Source organism: Miscanthus floridulus, chromosome 11 (assembly GCF_019320115.1).
Source record: "Miscanthus floridulus cultivar M001 chromosome 11, ASM1932011v1, whole genome shotgun sequence".
In the NCBI taxonomy this organism is placed as follows: Eukaryota; Viridiplantae; Streptophyta; class Magnoliopsida; order Poales; family Poaceae; genus Miscanthus; species Miscanthus floridulus.
The window spans coordinates 34,233,572-34,255,713 of NC_089590.1; the positions used below are offsets into that span (position 1 = coordinate 34,233,572).

General features: G+C 43.4%; 1 protein-coding gene across 1 annotated transcript in view; it reads left to right on the plus strand.

Moving 5' to 3' along the window:
- The window catches only part of LOC136491778 (4-hydroxybenzoate polyprenyltransferase, mitochondrial-like), an 88,540-nt gene that overhangs the window by 53,229 nt on the left and 13,169 nt on the right, over window positions 1–22,142 (plus strand). The window lies entirely within an intron of this gene.

The following is a 22,142-nucleotide window of genomic DNA, read 5'->3' on the forward strand; positions in this document are numbered from 1 at the left end:
ACAGAAAAGGAAATCAACTCCTATCTATTTCCCTGTCCACCTCAATTACGATGGAAATCCCACCGACCTCCTTTCCATCGGCATACTTCCTGTTTCATCGGCAGTAGTCTTCAAGCCTTCCCTCATCGGCATCGACAATAACACCCCCAACCTCATCGGCAACGCCCAAGTCTAAATCAACCTTTCCATCGACCACCACCAGTCATCGGCAACCAACTTTACAAGCTGACTTTCATCGGCTGTCAGCATATACAGTAACTTTCCTCCTGCCGATTAGTCCACTCCGATCATTTTGACGCGTGCAAAAAACGGTGTCAACACATGCCCCCCAATTTCGGAGTATAAAACCATTAATGCTCCGAAATTTACTCCAGATAACGCTTGCCTTCGCCCGATTACCGTAACTCATCCTCCAAGCCAAAACTTGATCTGTTATCAAATCTAATCAAATCTAATCCTGATTCACGCACCTCAGTAAATATCGCACAATCGCCAACCACTCTTGCCTTGATTATGGTTAAGATACCGAAACAATAATCCATTGGCAAGATCCTGTACAATCCCCTGATTATCGTGCGAACAGTTGCCATATCCATCCGAACCACCTCGACCTACATGCACGCGGTATAGAGATAAGTCCAAAATACCCCTACTCCAAGCGGCTTATAAATAGATTCCTCCAGAACGCTCGTCTTCTACCCTCAGACTCCAATCTTTGACATCTTCTCTTTCCAGCGGCGACTCCGACGAACAACTACGCGACCTCAACCAACAAGAACTCTTCTCCAGCGTTAACCTCAAGTCTCCGGCTCGTGCTCCCATCTTCCTCAAGATAATGGCAATCAACTTCGACGTCCCTACGGTTCGTTCCACTTCCATTACCTTTTACCTCGATTCCCCTAGTTTTTGCAAGTTCATACAGTTGGTGATTTTTCTTTTCTTTTGTTCTCCGGATCCTTTAAACTTAGGAACTGCGCAACAAATTAGTTATTCCAACCGATCAGCCGCATGTCCAATGCCTAGGACCAATGGGCAACCCAGATCCAACTGATCTGATTAATGCAGAGGTTAACAGAATCCCCTTTAGAGCCCAAAATTTCTCTCTGAATTTATGGAAAGACACATTCCGATCTTGGCCCAAAACCACCAAAGGGTGGAAAGATTGGTACTTAAGGGTTAATAGATCGATGCAAGTATATTGGGCAGAACGGAAGCTAGACCAATGCATTAGGCTATCTATTGCCGATATGTAGAAGAATGAATCAATGATGATTGTAGCTGCTTACTTCTGGTCAGACACAACAAATACTTTTATGTTTGGACATGGCCCAGCTACTCCCACACTTGCCGATGTATACATGCTCACTGGTTTGGATATTTCAACTGCCGATGAAGGCTCTATCTATGGTAGAAAATCTGAACATAGGGTGAATACCCGCAACATCGGCGGTTGGACAGGATACATCCAAGAATGCCAGAAGACTGGAACAGTTAATCAAAGGGAACATGCCACATTCTTGAATATGTGGTTTGAAAAATTTATCTTCTGTGGTCGATCAGTAGGACCAACCAACGCTTTCCTCCCCACTGCTGAACTCCTGGCCAATGGTGTAAGATTCCCTCTCGGCCGATACCTTCTGAGCTCCACTTATCATCTTCTTCATCAAGTATCTCAGAAACTTCTGCTTGACGAACCCATCGGCAACTTAGGAGGCCCATGGTGGTTCATCAACATGTGGCTGAATACCCATATGCACAAACGGTTGCAATGGGACTTCTTTGCCCAACAATTCCCACGAGAAATTGCTGAAGACCATGTGCTTGGGGATGAGGAATCGGCAACACGCTCACCTCTCAATTTTGGTGAAGCTATAATTGTCCTCCCTGGAACAGAAGCCAATGAAGATCGGATCGGCAGATTCTTTCAAAGCTTCTACAATGGTCTCTCTCGTGATCATAGGGCCTGGGTGCCTTATATTGACGAAGAAAATAGATTCCCCCTTCTTTTCAACTTTGCCAATGACACTCTGAATCAAGATAATGAGCTCATGATGGCTATCATTACTCCCAGGGCAATTCCAGTAAACACATTCGGTAGCGAGAAAAACACCAATATCACATATGAGTTTTACAACCCATCGGCAGTATCCCGTCAATTGGCTTTTGGGCAACTGCCAATCAAACTTTATTTTGCTGATGTGATCAAACCCAAAGAAACAATCACCTGCGGAACAGATTGGAACAGGGTAGTGCAACTCTCCCCCGATGCCGATACTACAAATGTCGATATATCCGTCTGGACGCTAGTATCTTTCATCACCGAATCATATAAGCAATGGTGGCGAGAGTGGAGGGAACAACTGCTTGCAACATCGGCTCACACATATCGGCACATGATCGACCCTGAATACGCCATTCCTGATGACGCAGTAAGTTCCCTTTAGCTCCCTTTCGCTTTTTCCTTTCATATATCGGTAACAAACTTTCTCGTGACAAGTTAACAACCCAGCACCAACTATGAGCAAAAGTGGGAAACCCTTTGATCTTCGGCCTGTTTCCCTGATATCACCGATCGGCTACAACGCCCCCACCTTAGCCGCTTTGACTCACCAGAAGATCCGTACCAAGACCATCACCTCCAAGTCCAAATTGGCTACATCTAGGGCCACTCCATCGGCTGCTGCTATAACCTTGGTCAAGGCATTCAAGGTAACAACCTTGTTTATTTCTACTTATGCCGATCACAAACTGTATTAACATTAATCATCAGGGGGTAAGAGCCGCTGCTGGATCGTCATCGGCAATTCCTCCGATATCAAGCACCACTTCTTCTGACAAACCTTCAGAGGTATCCCCTTGATTTCACATTTCATCTGTTAAATATCATACCTTACACTTGTTTTGCAGCAACAAATGGGTACATCGACAAGCGTACCAGATGTCCAAGCTTCACAACCAACAAGTGCCGATGCCCCCCAGCCAACCGTTGCCGATGCCCAAGCAAAGCGCAAAGCCTTGACAGATGTCGAGGCACAGCCAAAACGACAGAAGTCCATGCCAACCCCCACATCTGCCCCAATGTCATCGGTCATCATAACCCAAGAGCCAACCACCGATGAGGTTGCAGAGGATATCCCATCGGCAAGCTCAGCCGATCCCCCACACGGCACACTCCAGGTTGCTTCCTCCAGTCAAGCACAGGAAATTGCCTTGAAATAGGTAAACCGATTAACCTAGCTGATTTACAATACCCATACTTATCCTTAACTGACCTCCTTTTCTTTTCCTCAGGAACAAGACTCCCCAAACAACCTATTCTCCTTTGCCATTGACGTCTCTGACGATGATGGAGAGGAAACAAGTTCTTCCCTTGCACTGGGAACAATATCGGCAGAAACTAAGTCCAGGTTGGAAGCTCTCCTGAGCTTGTTACAGCAGGATGCCACCCAACTGGTAGATGACTTGGACCCTGCAAAGGCAATTTTCAAAACAATCCGTGGCCAGGTCCCTGCCGACGTTGAAGAAGTACTCTTCCCAGCAGCCCATTTAGAAAGCCGCCAACTGCAATATCAACGGGCTGCTCAACGTATTGCCAATAGAGCAGCTCAGGCTCAACTCAAAGAGGAGATGCTACAACTGAAACAAATTGCCAATGAGAAGCACAAGGGCATCGGTAACTTGCAGACTTCGGGCGCTGAACTTAAGCAGAAAATCTTAGATTTATCGGCAAAGAAGATGGCTCTATTGGCTGAATTGAAAGAAGTCAAGGCAGCCTTAACTCATGCTCAACAAGAAGAAAGCCAGCTACCCAATGCCATCAAGGCCCTTCAGCAAGAAAGAGACACCCAGGCTTGCAAAGTCTTGGCCATGAAGAAAAAACTCAAGCCTGTGGAAGGTGCTGCCGATGAAGACATCAAAGAAATGAAGGAAGCCGACCAAATTTGCCTGCGTGCGATATTAGCTATCCAATCCTTGTTAAATTTGTAAATCTTGTCTATTGCATCGGCACTTTATGAGACATTGACATCCTTGTATAATTCTAGCCGATAGGACTGTTATCGGCACTTATACTTTTATGCATCCATCCAGATACTAGGGTAATATTTCTTTAAATATTTTCCATTTAACGCTTTGGGAAACACGACCCCTTCGAGGGTTTCTAGAATATATGCGTTACCAGGAACAGACCGATTTATCTGATATGGACCTTCCCAATTAGGAGACCACTTTCCAAACTTTGAACTTTTAGTCCCAATCGGTAAAATCAATTTCCAGACCAGATCTCCATCGGCAAACTCTTTTACCTTTACCTTCTTGTCATACCATCTGGCTACTCTTTTCTTATTTTCTTCAATGCTAACTAAAGCCCTTAACCGATGACCCGCCACATCTTCCAACTCATCCTTCATAAGAGTATCATAATCATCGGCTGTCAGCTGATTTTGAGAACGTATTCGTCTAGAGCCAATTTTAATTTCCCAAGGCAATACTGCGTCATGTCCATATACTAACTGATAAGGCGTTACTTTGGTTGCACCATGACATGACATCCGATATGACCACAAAGCTTCATTTAATACTGTATGCCACCTCCTAGGATTTTCTTCAATTTTCCGCTTAATGAGTTTGATGATCCCTTTGTTAGAAGCCTCAGCTTGACCATTAGCTTGAGCATAATATGGAGAAGAATTTAAAACTTTAATTCCCATACCCACAGCAAACTCATCAAATTCTCTCGATGTAAACATAGTACCCTGATCGGTAGTGATAGTTTGAGGAATACCAAATCGGTAAACAATATGCTCTTTCACAAAATCGATCATGTTAGCTGATGTCACCTTTTTTAAAGGAATTGCCTCAACCCATTTTTGTGAAATAATCGGTAGCAACCAGAATAAATTTATGTCCTTTGCTTGATGGCGGATAAATCTGACCAATGAGATCAATAGCCCATCCCCGAAACGGCCAAGGTTTAATTATAGGGTTCATAGCCGACGCAGGCGCTCTTTGAATATTACCAAACTTTTGACATCCCTGACATCCTTTAAAATATTTAAAACAATCTTCAAGAATAGTCGGCCAATAGTATCCATTCCTTCTGATCATCCACTTCATCTTGAAAGCCGATTGATGCGCTCCACACACTCCTTCATGAATTTCACCCATCAAACTTTTCGATTCATCATTGCTAACACATCTGAGTAAAACTCCATCTATAGTTCGATAATATAATTTGTCATCGAGGAGCACATACTTGGTAGCTTGGAACCTTATACGCCTTTCAACCTTTTTACATGGATCCTTTAAATAATCGACAATCTCCTTTCTCCAGTCATTGGTATCGACTGCCGATGTTAGCACTTCCTGAATAGGCTGATACCCTGAGGCATGCTGAGCTAGTCGATTAGCCTCCTCATTATGCAATCGAGGAATGTGTTCAAGACGAAAATCTCTAAACCCTTTCAACAATTGCAAACATCTTTCATAATACGAAATTAAAACTTCACTTCAGCATTCATAAATCCCAGCCAATTGATTTATAACTAGCATAGAATCACCAAAGATTTCAACAGCATCAGCACGTATTTCCTTCAGCAATTCTAACCCTTTTATCAAGGCTTGGTATTCAGCCTGATTGTTTGTCGATGCAGCAACAATCGGCGATGAAAACTCATACTTCCTTCCTTGAGGTGAAATCAACACAATGCCGATACCTGCTCCTTCACCACATGTGGACCCATCGAAGAAAAGTGTCCAAGGAGCAACCTCCAGAGAGTCCACTGCATTACAATGCTGAGTGACAAAATCAGCCATAACCTGCCCTTTAACTGCCTTAGTCGATTCATAACGTAGTTTGAACTCTGATAATGCTAAAATCCACTTGCCAATTCTACCACTTAATATCGGCATCGACAGCATATACTTGACCACGTCGTCTTTGCATATGACCGTACATTCGGCAGATAACAAATAATGTCTTAATTTGATGCAAGAAAAGTATAAGCACAGACATAATTTTTCGATGGCCGAATACCTTGTTTCAGCATCCACTAATCTTCTGCTCAAATAATAAATAACACGTTCTTTCCCTTCAAATTCTTGAATAAGAGCTGAACCGATAACGGTATCATCAGTTGACAAATACAACCTGAAAGGTTTCCTGTGTTGAGGTGGAACTAGCACCGGAGGATTTGTTAAATATTTCTTAATTTCATCCAGGGCTAACTGCTGCTCAGCTCCCCATACAAATTCCTGATCGGCTTTCAATTTAAGTAATGGACTGAAAGCCTTGATCTTACCCGACAGATTAGATATGAATCTTCTGATGAAATTAATCTTACCAATCAAAGATTGCAATTCAGTTTTATTGGCAGGAGCAGCCACCTTGTTAATTGCATCAATAGACCTCCTACTGATTTTGATGCCCCGCTGATGCACCATAAAACCCAAGAATTGTCCTGCCGATACACCAAATGCACATTTATTAGGATTCATCTTCAATCCATGCTTCCTTGTGCACTCCAATATCTTTCATAGATCGGCTAGATGTTTTGTGATATCTCTAGACTTAATCACTACGTCATCAATGTAGATCTCCACTAATGTGCCGATGTATTCATGAAAAATAAAGTTCATAGCTCTTTGATAAGTAGCACCGGCATTTTTCAAACCAAACGTCATGACTATCCACTCAAATAGCCCTACATGACCTGGACATCTAAAAGCAGTCTTGGGAATATCTTCTTCAGCCATGAATATTTGATTGTAGCCTGCATTACCATCCATGAAGCTGATAATTTGATGTCCGGATGCAGCATCAATCAACAAATCAGCAATCGGCATTAGATAGCCATCCATCGGTGTGGCTTTGTTGAGATTCCTGAAATCAATACAAACACGAAGTTTTCCATTTTTCTTATAAACAGGAACCATATTAGAGATCCACTCTGCATATCGACACTGTCGAATAAACTTTGCCTCAATTAATTTAGTTATTTCGGCCTTAATGTCAGGAAGTATATTAGGATTGCATCGGTGCGCTGGCTGCTAATGTGGCCGAAATCCAGATTTGATAGGTAACCGATGTTCAACTATCGATCGGTCTAATCCAGGCATCTCAGTATAATCCCAAGCAAAACAATCTTTATACTCTTTTAACAAATCAGTCATTTGCTACTTACACTTGGAATCTAACTTAGCACTAATAAAAGTAGGTCTTGGCCTATCGCCATCACCAATATCTACTTCTACTAAATCATCCGCCGATGTGAACCCTTGACTTAATTTTCCATCATCGGCAAACCTATCCATTAAAATTCTTCTTCAGAACCGACTGCTTGGATCGGTGGAATTTCATAGTCAGCAACTCTAAGGAACTCTCTTTCCCAAACTTCTCCTGATATGCATCTGGTTCACTCATAAGTATCTGATTCTGCCGATGCGATGATATAAGAGGAATCACCAGGAACAACCTCAATCTTATCCCCAATCCACTGTACGAGGCATTGATGCATTGTAGAAGGAACACAACAATTAGCATGAATCCAATCCCTCCCAAGAAGCAGATTATATGCACCCTTGCCATTAATAACAAAGAACGTCGTTGGCAAGGTTTTGCTGCCAATGGTCAATTCAACACAGACTGCCCCTTTAGCCGGTGACACATTGCCTTCAAAATCCTTTAGCATCATATCGGTTTTGGTCAAGTCTTGATCTCCCTTGCCAAGTTTCCGATACATCACATAAGGCATAATATTAATCGCAGCCCCTCCGTCAATGAGTATCTTAGATACAGGCTGCCCATCAACTCTGCCTTTCACAAACAAAGTTTTAAGATGTTGCCTCTTGTCATTGGTAGGTTTCTCAAAAACAGCCATCATTGGATCTAGTGTCAACTGAGCTATTTGATCAGAGAGAACAACTTCTTCCTCATTATCAGATAGTGCCAAAAACTCCATCGGCAACATGAATACCATATTAACATCTGCCGATGGACCCTTATTTTTGTGTTTTACCTACCACTGCTGATGACCAGACCTCTCATTGGAGGGATTTTCCTCTCGGTATAAATCCTCCTGATGCTCACGTTGCATCCTCCTTCTCTGTGTCTTTGTCAGACCCTCCGAGCACCATCGAGGAAACTTGGTTTTCCAAACCGGCTGATAACAGGTCCTAGTTGATTCTACACGGCGTATATTAGGGTCCCTGTAGAATATTTTCTCATCAAGAACTCTTGTGTTTGCCATCTCCTCAAGCTCCTCTTGATTCCTTGGAAAATATCCAGCGCGTTTACCAAGCCTCTCATGTACACTTAGTCTACCCCCCAGCCGATCATGCACTGATGCTCTGCCTCTGATCGGCTCATTGATAGATAAACCCTGATTACTAGGTTGAAACCTCTTCTCTGACCGATTGACCCCGTAATAACCATTGCACTCAGGGCAATTTTCAACAGTTGGCAATTTAATACCTTCTTCCCAACAATGGATGAAAAACGGGCACCTCCAATGATCTTTATGCCGATGCCATTCTTCCCGACGTCTCTCTTCTTGCTGTTGTCGATATCGGTCATTTCGCTGACGCCAACTCTCCTGCTGCCTTCGATGAGTAATGCCAGGTCGAGGAGGATTTTTGGAACTACTGCTTTCTCCCAGCAAACCCTTACTTTTTGCATCATCGGTAGTTATCCGATGTTGGGGATCCACTGACGCGTTTTTCTCAGCAGCCTCTGATGTTAATACCTTAGTCTTCCCTTTGGCCTCCAACATATTTGCTGGAAAAGGGTGTTGATCAATTTTCATCGGCTTCTGGGCCTTGGAAGTACCAAACTTAATTCTCCCAGATTCAATAGCCGATTGTAACTATTGCCTGAACACCTTGCACTCATTTGTACTGTGTGAATTTGCATTGTGCCATTTGCAGTATAAGATCTTCTTCAACTCTTCTGCCGATGGGATCACATGATTAGGTGACAGCTTAATTTGGCCCTCTTGAAGCAGAAGATCAAATATTTTGTCGGCCTTGGTGATATCAAAGGTAAACTTTTTTGGCTCTTTTTGACCAAAGGGACAAGATATCGGCTTTTTATTCCTAACCCACTCAGCTAAGCCGATAACTGGTTCTTCATCAGAATCAGAATCTCCCACTTCTTTAACAAATGATACCTTTTTACTCCAATTCTTTTTAGGTTCAAAAACCCTAGTATCTTGATCAGAGATCCTTTGCACAAGATGACTAAGGCTTTCAAACTCCTGAGAAGCATATCTATCTTTAAGATGTGGCAATAACCCTTGGAAAGCCATATCAGCAAGCTGCCGATCATCCAGCACCAGACTGTAGCACTTATTTTTTACATCTCGTAGCCTTTGCACAAAGCTTTCTACCGATTCATCATTGCGCTGTCTTAATTTTACTAAATCGGTAAGCTTCTTTTCATGGATTCTAACAAAGAAATACTTATGAAATTGTTTTTCTAGATCAGCCCAGGTAATAATAGAATTTGGTGGTAATGAAATGAACCACGTAAATGCCGATCCAGACAAAGATGATGAAAATAATCGAACTCTTAATTCATCTCTGCTAGCTGCCTCTCCACATTGAATAATGAAGCGATTGACGTGTTCCATTGTTGATGTGTCATCTTGCCCAGAGAATTTAGTGAAATCTGGTACCTTGTACCGATTTGGGAGAGGAATTAAATCATATGCAGGAGGATATGGAGTCCAATAAGAATAAGTATTGACCTTGGGCTTTATCCCAAACTGATCCTTCATAATTTCTGCTATCCTATCGGCCCAAAAAGCATCAGCCTCCTGATGACGAACTGGCTGAATTTCTACAGGAGGTGCCTGCTGATATCCCTCCACATATCTTTGTGGCCCACGATCTCCAGCAATCGGCATATTTGCCGTTACTTGTGGTCCATTAACCTGTTGGAAAGGATTCATCGGCTGTGCTGCCGATGCTTGATTCTGGAAACCAGCTTGCATATGACCTTGTTGAATCCCTGCAACATGTTGATTTTGCTAAATTGTATGTTGAACAGGTAACTGTCCTGACCAACCATTACTAGAACTCATCGGTATAAAACTTATCGATGGCTGGTAATTTGCTGACATTGTTGGATAATTATAACCAGCTTGAGGCATGAACTGAACCCCAATTTGACTCATAACAGGGGCTTTCTGCTGCATCGGCAGTAAGCTTGCCAATGGATTTGAACTGGGTGTTTGAACCAAAGGCATTTGGAAACCTCCTAGAGTTGGTTGCACAGTAGTTGCTGTGGCATATTGAGGCACTTGGGCCATTGGCGAAACAGCCGATGGTATAGGAGCTTTTCCTACTGCGTCAAATACTTGAGGTAACCCAGGATTGAAAGCAGATGACTCCAGAGGCATACCATATCCCCACCAATTAGCAGGAATCTGGCTATTCTGAGATATAGGGCCTGACATAGCTGATGCCGCTAGATCTGTATTAAGCTGAACTCGTCCTACCGGATCTTATCGTATCGGTGTAGATTGAATATTAGGTAAGCCTGTCGATACTGGGGGAGAAGTAACTTCTGTACCCACAACGGCCAAGGGAGCCGATGGAGTATTAACAGATGCCGGCTCTAGTTGGTGATAGGCAGGCCCAACGTAATGCGGTGACACTTGTCCTTCTTTGAGAGTTCGAACCACAGCATTATGAATAGTATTGGACAGTACATTGGAATGATTAATCAAAGCATGATTTACTGCAGAATTAACCATCTCTTGAAGTTTACCAGGATTAGAGTCAAAGGTAACCTGCCGAGGCAACGGTAAATCTTGCTTCTGGATGACTTGTCCACTCTTGTTCAGGCTAAACGATTTCAGACAAAGCTGCCTGTATTCTTCTATAGCTTTTTCCATAGCCTGCCTCTGCTCTTCCTTAAGATCTTCTTCTGATACCACGATAATGTTCTCTGAATTGATCTCGGAATTGAACATATTGATCGGATTGATTAGTCCCACTGGGCGTGCAAAAAGATGTGTTGATGCAAAAGTGGATCTGCAAACACAAAGGGCTAATACCCGAATCGATATCCAAAGCGTGCCAGTCGATTTGACTTGTTAATCGACAAGGATGAAGATACGAGCACTTTGGTCCTGACAACAGCGATACGCCCGGAAGTCACGGCCAAGAGGTACTCACGCGGAACTCAAGAATCGCCGAAGGTTGCACTGCGATGCAACTCGCCGAATCAATGAGAACTCGTAAAAAGAAAAAATGTGCAAATTGACGAAGTCGCCGAAAAGTAAGTAGATGCAAATAGGAGTAAAAATTGGTTTTGATATTGATTGATATATCTTTTACATTGCCCTTCAATCTATATTTATACCCTAATCTAAAGAGACATAACCAAACATAACTAGGACACCAAATCCATACCTAAGGAAATACGTGACTCTTACATGAATCATGTTCTAATAAATACAGAAAAGGAAATCAACTCCTATCTATTTCCCTGTCCGCCTCAATTACGATGGAAATCCCACCGACCTCCTTTCCATCGTCATACTTCCTGTTTCATCGGCAGTAGTCTTCAAGCCTTCCCTCATCGGCATCGACAATAACACCCCCAACCTCATCGGCAACGCCCGAGTCTAAATCAACCTTTCCATCGACCACCACCAGTCATCGGCAACCAACTTTACAAGCTGACTTTCATCGGCTGTCAGCGTATACAGTAACTTTCCTCTTGCCGATTAGTCCACTCCGATCATTTTGACGTGTGCAAAAAAACGGTGTCAACACGAGGCCAGGACCATGACACTCACCAAGGAGCAGTACCTCGCAGTAAGTTATAAAACATTGTTACTGACTCATTCCATGAAGAATAGGTAGCCTTCATTTTATATTCTAACATTTCTAATACTTGATGGCATGCAGATGTGTCCTTCTTGGTGCGCCACCCACAGAGACTGTTGGGCGGCCATCATGGATAAGTGGGTCTCCAATGAGTGGAGGGAGAGGCACACCCTCCGTCGGGAGTGCCGCCTACAGATGGGTGGGCCGACGCACCACCAAGGCAACTGGCCCCTCAGTTCGTACGCCCAAGCCTGGGTACACGCTACGCACTTATTTATTTATTTGTTCTAACACTCAATTCTCATTACTTCTAATCGTCTTTGTGTTTTCCTCGCAGTCCCAGTCGCATGATGGCCAGGAATGCAACGAGTTCATGGCGTACGCCATGGCACACAAGGGCAAGGCGACAGCCCCGGACACCGTCTACAACCCGGAGGACGGGCCCGAGGCATACAGCAACACGAGCGTCCATAGCATGCTCACCGACTACGCCTCGGCGGCCCACGAGCGGCATGGGGAGGACTTCGACCCCGCCACCCAGCCCCTTGATACCGACCTCGTGATGAGGCTCGGAGGAGGGAAGCAGCACGGCCGGTACTAGATGGCCTCCAACATGGTCGACTCGACCTCTGTGCCCAACCTCGCCTAGATCCGAGCATAGAGCATGAGCTCCTCCATCCCCATTCGACCTTGGTAGGCGAGCACACTGCAGCAGATGGTGGCACTCTAGGTTAGTTCTATTTCATTCACCGTTCATTACTTTTACACATGTACCTTGCATTTGCATTGTTTAAACGTTGGTGATTGAATATTGCAGGCCACTATGGAGAGGATGGAGGCTGAGAGGGAGGCCAAGAGGGTCGAGAGGGAGAGGGAGAGGGCCCAGAGGGAGGTCGAGAGGGCCAAGTGGGAGGTCCTGAGGACCTAGAGGGCGGCCGAGGTGTAGAGGATGCAGGACATGTTCTCATTCATGTCGAGCCTCGGCACCACTCTCCTGGGTGTGGTGGTGCCCCAGTCGCTGCTCGCTCTAGTTGTGCCTCCTACTCCTCTGGCTCTAGGCACTCTGGTGAGTATATATATATATGGTTGATCAAGTCCTTTAGCTTGTGTAGATACTAATGAATTCAATTCTCCTTTGTGCAGCAACAGTCGTCGGGTTTGAACCTGACTCCTTCGCCTTAGCACACACACCCCGACTGGATAGGTCCACCACCACATGGAGGTGCCCCTTCAGGCTCCCATTGGGATTAGTGGCAGTAGGTGGTGCCCCTTCATGTTTCATTGACTTTTCTTGATCTAGGACTTGTGTTGGATGAAGACTTCTTAGATGTTGTCATGGATTTGCACATTGGATGTGCGTGTGATGGATTATGCAGGAGGATGTGCTTGTGATGGATGTTGGATGTGCTTGTGATGTATTATGGATGTATGTGATGGATTATGTATGCGTTTTGTGTGATGCTAAATGCCTGTGTGCTGTCTCATATATTATATATGAGTTTTGCATGTTTGCTTTCGAAGGAAAGCAATAAACAAAAAAAATAGCAAATTTCCCAGCTTTGTTGAGTGCCAACACTGGGCAAAGAAGTCTTTGCCGAGTGCCAGGGGTGTGGCACTCGGCAAAGCTGGAAAAAAATACTGCAAAAACAGCCACTTCCCCAGTTTTGCCGAGTGCCACAGCCTGGCACTCGGCAAAGAGGTCAATTTTGCCGAGTGCCAGGTGGTACCACTCGGCAAAGACTATTTTTAAAAAGATTTTTTTAAAAAAATGGTTTCTTTGCCGAGTGCTGAGCCCTGGCTCTCGGCAAAAATTTAAATTTTGCCGAGTGCCAGTCCCTAGGCACTCGGCAAAGCCGGCGTCAAATGTTGACGGCAGTTATTTTTTTGCCGAGTGCGGGCTTGGCACTCGGCAAAGACTTTGCCGAGTGTCGATTTTTGGCACTCGGCAAAGAAATTTTTGCTGATAAAATCTTTGCCGAGAGACCTTTGCCGAGTACGGCACTCAGCAAAGCCTTTGACGAGTGCTTGGCTGGCTTTGCCGAGTGCCCCCAGCACTCGCCAAAGAGGGCGTCTGCAGTGGTGGACAACTTGACTGGTTGATCACAAGCCTAATTTCTTCAAACTTTAGCAATCTGGTACCCATCCGAGACTTTTTTCAAAATATGTGAAAAATAAAGTAAGCATAAGTACATATCGTACTCAGCAACTATAACATAGGGTTCATGAGGCAACTGCGATTAGATTTTAATGAGTCATGATTTTAGCAACTAAGTAGCGACAAGTTTATCATAAGCCCATAAAAACACATGATTAGGTAAACATGAATAATGAATAGCATAAACAGTAATCATTAGTGAGCAACTTTATCATCAGTATCATCTGTGTTCATCATCTATTCCATAAGGGTCCAAGGCCGCTCGTGACCGTGAGCATGGCTGATATACCAGTTTTACACTCTACAGAGGTTATACACTTTCACTGTGAGTCGTGATTTACCCTTTCGCCCGAGGTGATCAACCTCTTGACCCACTACCAACGAAGGTCAGCAGGATCCACTATGAAGCCTTTCAATGGTTCGTCTAACAAGTTAAGGCCGCTAGGTTTCTGTGCCTTGTGAATGTAGAGCTCCCCTTCCGACAGGCACAATGACATGTAGCCTATACACTGACGGGCAGAGGCCGCACTATATTCAATCCGAAACACACCCTCTTACGTCATAAAGGTAACCTCTAACAAGCTAGAAAAGGTCCTTGTACTGAGCTAAAGCTAGAGCCATATAGCCCTCACAGCTATACTATAAGTCCTGGATGTTCGCTTACATATAAGTCCTTAGGGAGAGGAATCTAGAGCACCATAAAATAGCCCAATGCTCTAGCCCCCCTTGTTCCATATTGCTAAAAAGCATATTTTAATGTTTATTGCATATTCCATTAATCAAGTTACAAGATCATGGCTTTAGTTTGAGCATAGCATCATACTACCCAATACAATAACCCATAGGAATCAAGGAATTCAAGATACAAATAGCTAGGAAATCCTTAGTGGTAATTAAGGTAGACACATGCAGTATGAATTAAATGATATTAAGGTGAATAGGACAATAAGAAAGATCTCATGCTATACTTGCCTTAAACTCAAATCCTTCTTAAAGTACAAAACTTCAAAGATCTGCTTCTAGATTCACCATGTATAGCTCACTGACTGGACATAATCACAAAGCACCACACAAGCATCCATACAATCATACACGAAGTAAACAATAGATCTAAATTAGAACAATACAACAAACATATAAAATAGCAAGTAAAAAGGTTTTAAAGATGTTCTACACGTTACTATGAACACACAGACGTGAAAAACACTCTAATCAGCGCTATAACAAAAAAGTTATGAATTAAACAAGATTTCTTTTAATAAAATAATAGATTAAATCTAACCTTAAATTTCAAAAGTTGAAAATATATTTAACAATAGTATAAACATGTAGATTACGCAATTATGAATCTAACGCAACTTGAATGGGTCAAATCAGAGTTAAAACGGGGAAGATATGGCCTAATGAAGATAGTGGCACTTTTGTAAATATTTTGAAATCAATTTTCGTATTAAAAGTAATTAAAAACCGAATTAAAATAGTCCTATGGACCGAGCGTCATTTTGGGAAAACTACAGGGGCTGAAACAGAAAATCTAGGGGCATATGTTGAATTACTTTCAACAGAGGGTAGACTACGAGTTGATTTCATAAAAACTCGAGGTCTCTTTAGCAAAAATGCTGGCTCTGGTGGGGTTGACTGGGTCGTTGTCCACGTGGGCGCCATGTGGCAATGTAGGAGTGGACCGGGGTGGTGTGCCGGCCATGGACCAGCTGACGTGGGACAGTGGACCAAGTCCAGCACTATGCCGTGGATCGAAGAGGTATCTTCTAATCTGGACCGTAAACCACAGATCAGACGGACAAGATAGAAAGAAGAGGGATAGGGGTCGCTGGAGTGGCGCTCCTGTGGCGGCGCCATGGGCGGCGACGACCGAGCTCATCGGCGTAAAAGGAAAACGGCCTTAGAGGCTAGGGTTGCGTGAAGCGAGAGCACGGGGAGAACAAGGGAAGCGAGGCGAACTCGATCTAGGGCTTTGGGAGAGTTGAGATGGCACAGGGGCGGCGCGAGGCTCGCTCTAGCAGCTCGGACCTTCTAGCGAAGCAATGGCGGCGGCGTGAGAGACAGAGACGGCGAGAGAGAGGGCAAAAGCGGCACCTTGGCTTCATTACCTCGTGACGAAGACTTGAAGGCGGCTCTAATCAACGATGGGGCACGACAACGGTGGAGTCGCATGTGGCGGCGACGAGCTAGGGTTTGACAGCGTGGCTAGGGCTCGAGCAATGTGGCGGCTTGCGATTGGGCTTAGGGTAGGGCAGCACGGGGTATCGCTACTACTTATAAGGTGGGGGAGCTTGCGAGACAAGCCAAAACGACCTGTCGGCATTGACACGGACTCCTCCATGGAGTCCGGTGCCACGACGGGTTGAAGATGGCCCTGACAAGCGGGGCCACTCCGCCAGTCACAGCGAGAGAGGGAGGGATGGTTGCGCACGGGCCTGACTCTAGCTGGGCCGGCCTACAGAGAGGAATTGAGGGAGCGGGGCCTGGCCTTGCAGGGCTTCCAGGCCAGAAGAGAGGGGAGAAGGAAAAAAAGAAGTGGGCTGCGGGAAAAAATGAGGAAGAGAGTGAGTGGGCCTTCGGGCCAAATTGAGAGGAGAGAGGATTTTCCATTTTACAAATCCTTTTCTATTTTATTTTTAAAACTAAATTCAATTATGAACCAAATGCAAATTCAAATAGAGTTTCAAATATACTTTTCAACGCAAATAAAATGGGCAATTTTGGTAGGCTTCCAAAAATAAATTTTACAATTTTTTAAATTCTTTTATTTTCTAATTTTCTTTTCTTTTACTTCAAAGCCATTTTCAAACTCTTTTCCAAAAGCAATTTAAATCATTTTAAATTTTAATCAAAACTACTCGACCAAAAAAATCAAATGCACCGGCATGTATGCACATCCATGTTGCTACTCCTTATGATGAATTTTAATATAATGAAAATTATTCTTTTTCCTACATTTCATGAGCACAAAAATTCAAAATTAAATCAATTTAACTACATTTCCAAAGTAGCAAATTTTAGGATGTTACAATACACCCATTGTTTCACCGTTTATAGTCTGAAAATGAGCTTTGTCGGAGAAATCCTCTTTGCCCTCCGCATACACCTTTGTCATGAAGACGGAACCACGTCGGATCCAAAAAGTGTTGCTGAAACTAGCATGATCCAATTGATTCTTAGGGTCGTGGACAAGGGAGACGCTTTGACCCACTCTCTTCTCCCGGCAGTAGTAGTGACCCTCCGCAAGGCTTTGGCACCTTCAAGACCTCACCTGTGCTATCAGAATAAGGTTCTTGAGGTGGTCATTTCAATGCCACATCAACCATACATAACCCATACTTTACGACTAGTTATAACACGTTTGTTGGCTTCGATGCTAATATTAGTCTAGTTGGGTAAATGTTGTACATCTTTCCCAAAAAGGTATTTGTTAGCATTATGTAATTTTTTTGAAGTGGTCGGTTATCATGTAAAATTGTTGTTTTTATATATAGAACATAAAAAATTGATATATATAATATCCAAGAGTTTCATAAATTTTAGAACTGACTCACTATTTTTTACAATTTAAATGATTTTTGAAAGCCCATAAAAAACAAATATGAAATCAAACTATGTGTACTGCAATAAAATTCAAAAAATGAAATAAAATTATATTTGTCCACTCAAGCATTTGTTATGAAGATAGATGAAAAATTAATTATTTTACAGTGGTAATATTTTTTTTCTCAAACCACGCAGGAGAGCTACGTATCATTGTATTAATAGTAGAAGAAAGAGACATACATAGACTAACACACACACTAGATCCTCTGGAATCTAATCACTCTTTATAGATAGAAAGGCGACCATTATAGGAGTCCAAAAACTAAGCCTAACCCACCCCTCTGATATCTGGCGGGCTGAAAGGGTTGAGATGGCGACTAGAGGGGGGGTTGAATAGTTCTTTTTAAAATTAATCGTATCGGCTAACCGAAATAAGTGCGGAATTAAAACTATCGGTCTAGCCTAGACTACACCCCTCTATCTATATTCTCTAGCATCACCCGCCAAACCCGCACGTCGGGCGCCGCAAGAACCTACCCCGGAAGTGAGGGTAGCTCAACGACACGTTTTACTAAAGTTGCTCTTCGTGGCTCCCGCAGGGCGAGCACAATGCCCCCCACAAAGCACTTCTCTAGAGCGCCGCACAAGCTTCTTGGGGCTTCGATGGAGACCACCACCAAGCCGTCTAGGAGGTGGCAACCTCTAAGAGTAATAAGCACCACCGGCTTGCAACTCGATCACCTAATGCCACTCGATGCAACCTCACGATGCAATCGCACTAGAATCGCTCACTCACATAATCGGATGATCACTATCAAGTATGTGTGAGATGGAGGGCTCCCAACCACTACTACACAAGCCACCAAGGCTCTACTGTGCTCCCCTCATCTAAGCTCTCGACCAAAGTCCGACCACGGCTTCTATTTATAACCCCACGAACAAATAGAGCCGTTACCCCTTCACTGGGCGTTTTTCGGGTCGATCGGACGCAGCACCGGACGCTGCACCGGACGCACCGATCGTGAATACCGGATGTGTCCGGTCGCTATACCGGACGTGTGCGGTAGCTGTCTGATCGCCACGTGTCCTACCATTGCCTCCAATGGCTCTCTGACAAGATGACCGGACGCACAGTCCGAAACGACCGGACGCTCAGCTGCTGTGTCCGGTCGAGTCCAGTAAGCCTCCAAGGCCGACCGGATGCGTCTGTTAGAAACTGACCGAACGCTGAGCCTCAGCGTCCGGTCGAGTACAGTAAGCACCCACGGACGACCGGACGTGTCCAGTCACACCGGACCGGATGCTACCAGCGTCCGATCGACTGTACCACCGAACACCTATTTTGCTGATTCACACCGGACGCGTCCGGTGTGGTGACCGGACGCGTCCGGTCGCACTGTGCAGTCCAGTCCTGAGCCACATACCGGACATGTCCGGTCTCCATACCGGATGCGTCCGGTCACACTGTGACCAGCGTGACTAACTCATTTTCACCTCTAACTTCTTCACCCTTGCTCAAATGTGCCAACCACCAAGTGTATTATCTTGTGCACATGTGTTAGCATATTTTCACAAATATTTTCAAGGGTGTTAGCCACTCAACTTGCCACGCCACTCAATCCTAGCGATGATGCAAAGTTAGATCACTCGAGTGGCACTAGATGACCGATATGCAAACAAGTTTGCCCCTCTTGATAGTACGGCCATCTATCCTAAACCCGGCCATCAACTTCTCTACACACCTATGACCGGTGAAATGAAATGCCCTAGGTTATACCTTTGCCTTGTGCATTCCATTCCATCTCCTCCAATGTCGATGCAACACATGCACCAACACGATCAACAATGATATGATCCACTTCATATCATCACGTGATCATATTGGTTCATCGATCTTGACTTCACTTTCTTTTCACCATTGCCTTCGTCCATCGGCGCCAAGTCTTGCTCAAGCTTCACCGCCATGCGGTCCATCGCTCCAAAGCCTCTGACTTGCCCTTCACGCTTGCAACCGGTCCATCAAGCCAAGTCTTGTCTTGATCTTCTCCACCTTGATCACATGACTCAATGTCATGTCTCATGTAAAATGAGCTCCTTCATCATCACATGTGTGAGCTTTGCAACATCTCCAAGCCATTTTCACCTTCATGGCATATGTTGCTCACACACATGTACCTATGGACTAATCACCTATGTATCTCACATAAACACAATTAGTCCACCTAGGTTGTCACTCAATTACCAAAACCACACAAGGACCTTTCAATCTCCCCCTTTTTGGTAATTGATGACAACTCTACAAAGATATGGAAATTAAGCTCTTTTGGATTCATGTTGCTTGCCCAAGCAATTTTACCATGTGAAAATGATTTTGGACAAGTACCATAAACCCGAGATGGTAGTATTAGCTCCCCCTACATATGTGCTAAAGTGTTTGATTTGAAGCTCGCACATATGCATAGATTAAAATTGTGGGAGAGTAATTACTACAAAATGATGCAAAGATATATAGAATAAACCTTTGAAGCGTGTACCAATCAGAGTTGCACCTTTAAGTTCATCCTTAGCACCATGGTTAGCTAGATAACACTTGGAAATAAAAAGCACTAGATACCTTGTGAGATTAACATTAAAAGCAAGGTACTAGCATTACTTGAAATGCATAGCAAGTGTCTAGCTATCATCCTATGCATGCTAGATATCAAATCATCATTCAAGTTCTACAACTAGCATACACCACACAAGCATGAATATTGAATTTGAAAGCTTATGCAATGCAAGCAAGCACATGAATATGCACATATCAAATGCAATCAATCAAAGTTCATGAGCTTGCTCCCCCTACTTGTGTGCTTCTCTTGTCCAAGAATTTTGATCCATCTCTTTTCTTCAATGTTGCTCCCTCTTTGTCCATGTCTATGTCCAACCTCTACTTCTTTGAGCTTTTATATCTTATCTCTCCCCTTTGTACAATCTCAATCTCAAAGCTTTCATATCTTTGTACAATCTCTCCCCCTTTGTCATCAATTTCCATAAAAAGTGAGCTTCTCATTGATGCAAAGGTATACGTTTGGGGTAGATGGCTGAGGCTTGAATCTTGCATTTTTTATGGACATCACTTGTTTGTTGGAATGACACCACTTGTAGATACCACTTGTAACTCGTACCCCTTGTATCTTGTGTAGGACTTCTTGAGATACCACACATAGGATCTTTGATCTTGATATCAATTTGTGGGACACCTCCCCCTATGTGATAGCATGGGTCATCCATTTGATACACTTGAGCTCTTGTAGTTGAGGGATGCATTCTTCATTTGATGATCACTTAAAGTTGAGGATCACTTGTGGAACCATCATCTTTCATGGTTGATATCATATATAGATGTAATACCACTTGTATGAAGTAGATACCATTTGAAAGAATCTTCTAGTATGGAACCACTTGTTTGATTTATCAATAAAGACCATTTCTTGAACATTTGCTATCTTTATGAGTACCACTTATAGGATATCACTTGTGAGTTGATCTAGACATCACTTATAAAATCTTGATGAAATACTTGTGTCTAGATACCACTTGAAACAAACAAACTAGATATCCATTTGCATTGTTGTCTTATGCTTGTACTCTTATCACTATCATGAGCTTCTATGATTGACTTGAACTAAATTGATTTGCCTAAGCTTCCAAGTCCGGTTTGAACCAATGACAAGCTTCTTCACACCTCTTGCAAGGGTTATTTTGCCAATGTTGTACTTGTCACTTGTTAGAAATCCAAATTGAGTCAAGTACTTGGGTTTTTCTCATGAACAAATTCATATACTAACCACTAGATCAAGTAATCATTCAAACAATAGTGGTAGGCTATGAATTTAAACATTTCATTTGTTATGCATGATCCTATGAAGCATGTACTATATGTACTAATCGCATACTAGTAAGGGATGAAATGATCATGAACATTACTCCAATTTATTACTCCAATAGCAATGTGAAATCTAATTATAAGCTTGGTGAAGACCAATAGATACCATGTTGAATTTTATTCTTCACCCATATGAAATGAATACCACTTATGATCAAGTGCACTTTCTTGTTGTGGTTGGCTTGCTTTATCTTTTGATCAATGCTTGCATGAGAGCATCAACGTGAGAATACCACTTGAAATATTATGACTAGCTCTCTTTTGGGTGCTGCTTGCTTTTCTTGATCAACCCTTTTGGTTGCTTCAACTAAGCATCTCAAATGTTCTTCAGATCACCACTTCTATGTTAGTCTTCCAAGTACCACACTTGGTTCATCTACACATAGGCGGCAAGCCCCTACACTAGGGAGAAGTGACCTCTCTCCAAGAATTATTCTTGATACTCACTTAAAATGACTTGATTGATTGATCCAAGTGATGGACTTAACTTGGTGAGTAACCTTGATTCCTTCTTTAAGTCATTTTCTTTCTTCTTGTTTAAGTCCTTTTCTTTCTACCAAATGATCTCAAATCATATCTAGAACTTAAATTTCATCTTCAACTTGAGTTTGATCTTGATCTTCATCTTGAGTACCAAAGGTGTGCAAAGTACACTCCACAATCAAATGGCCTTGT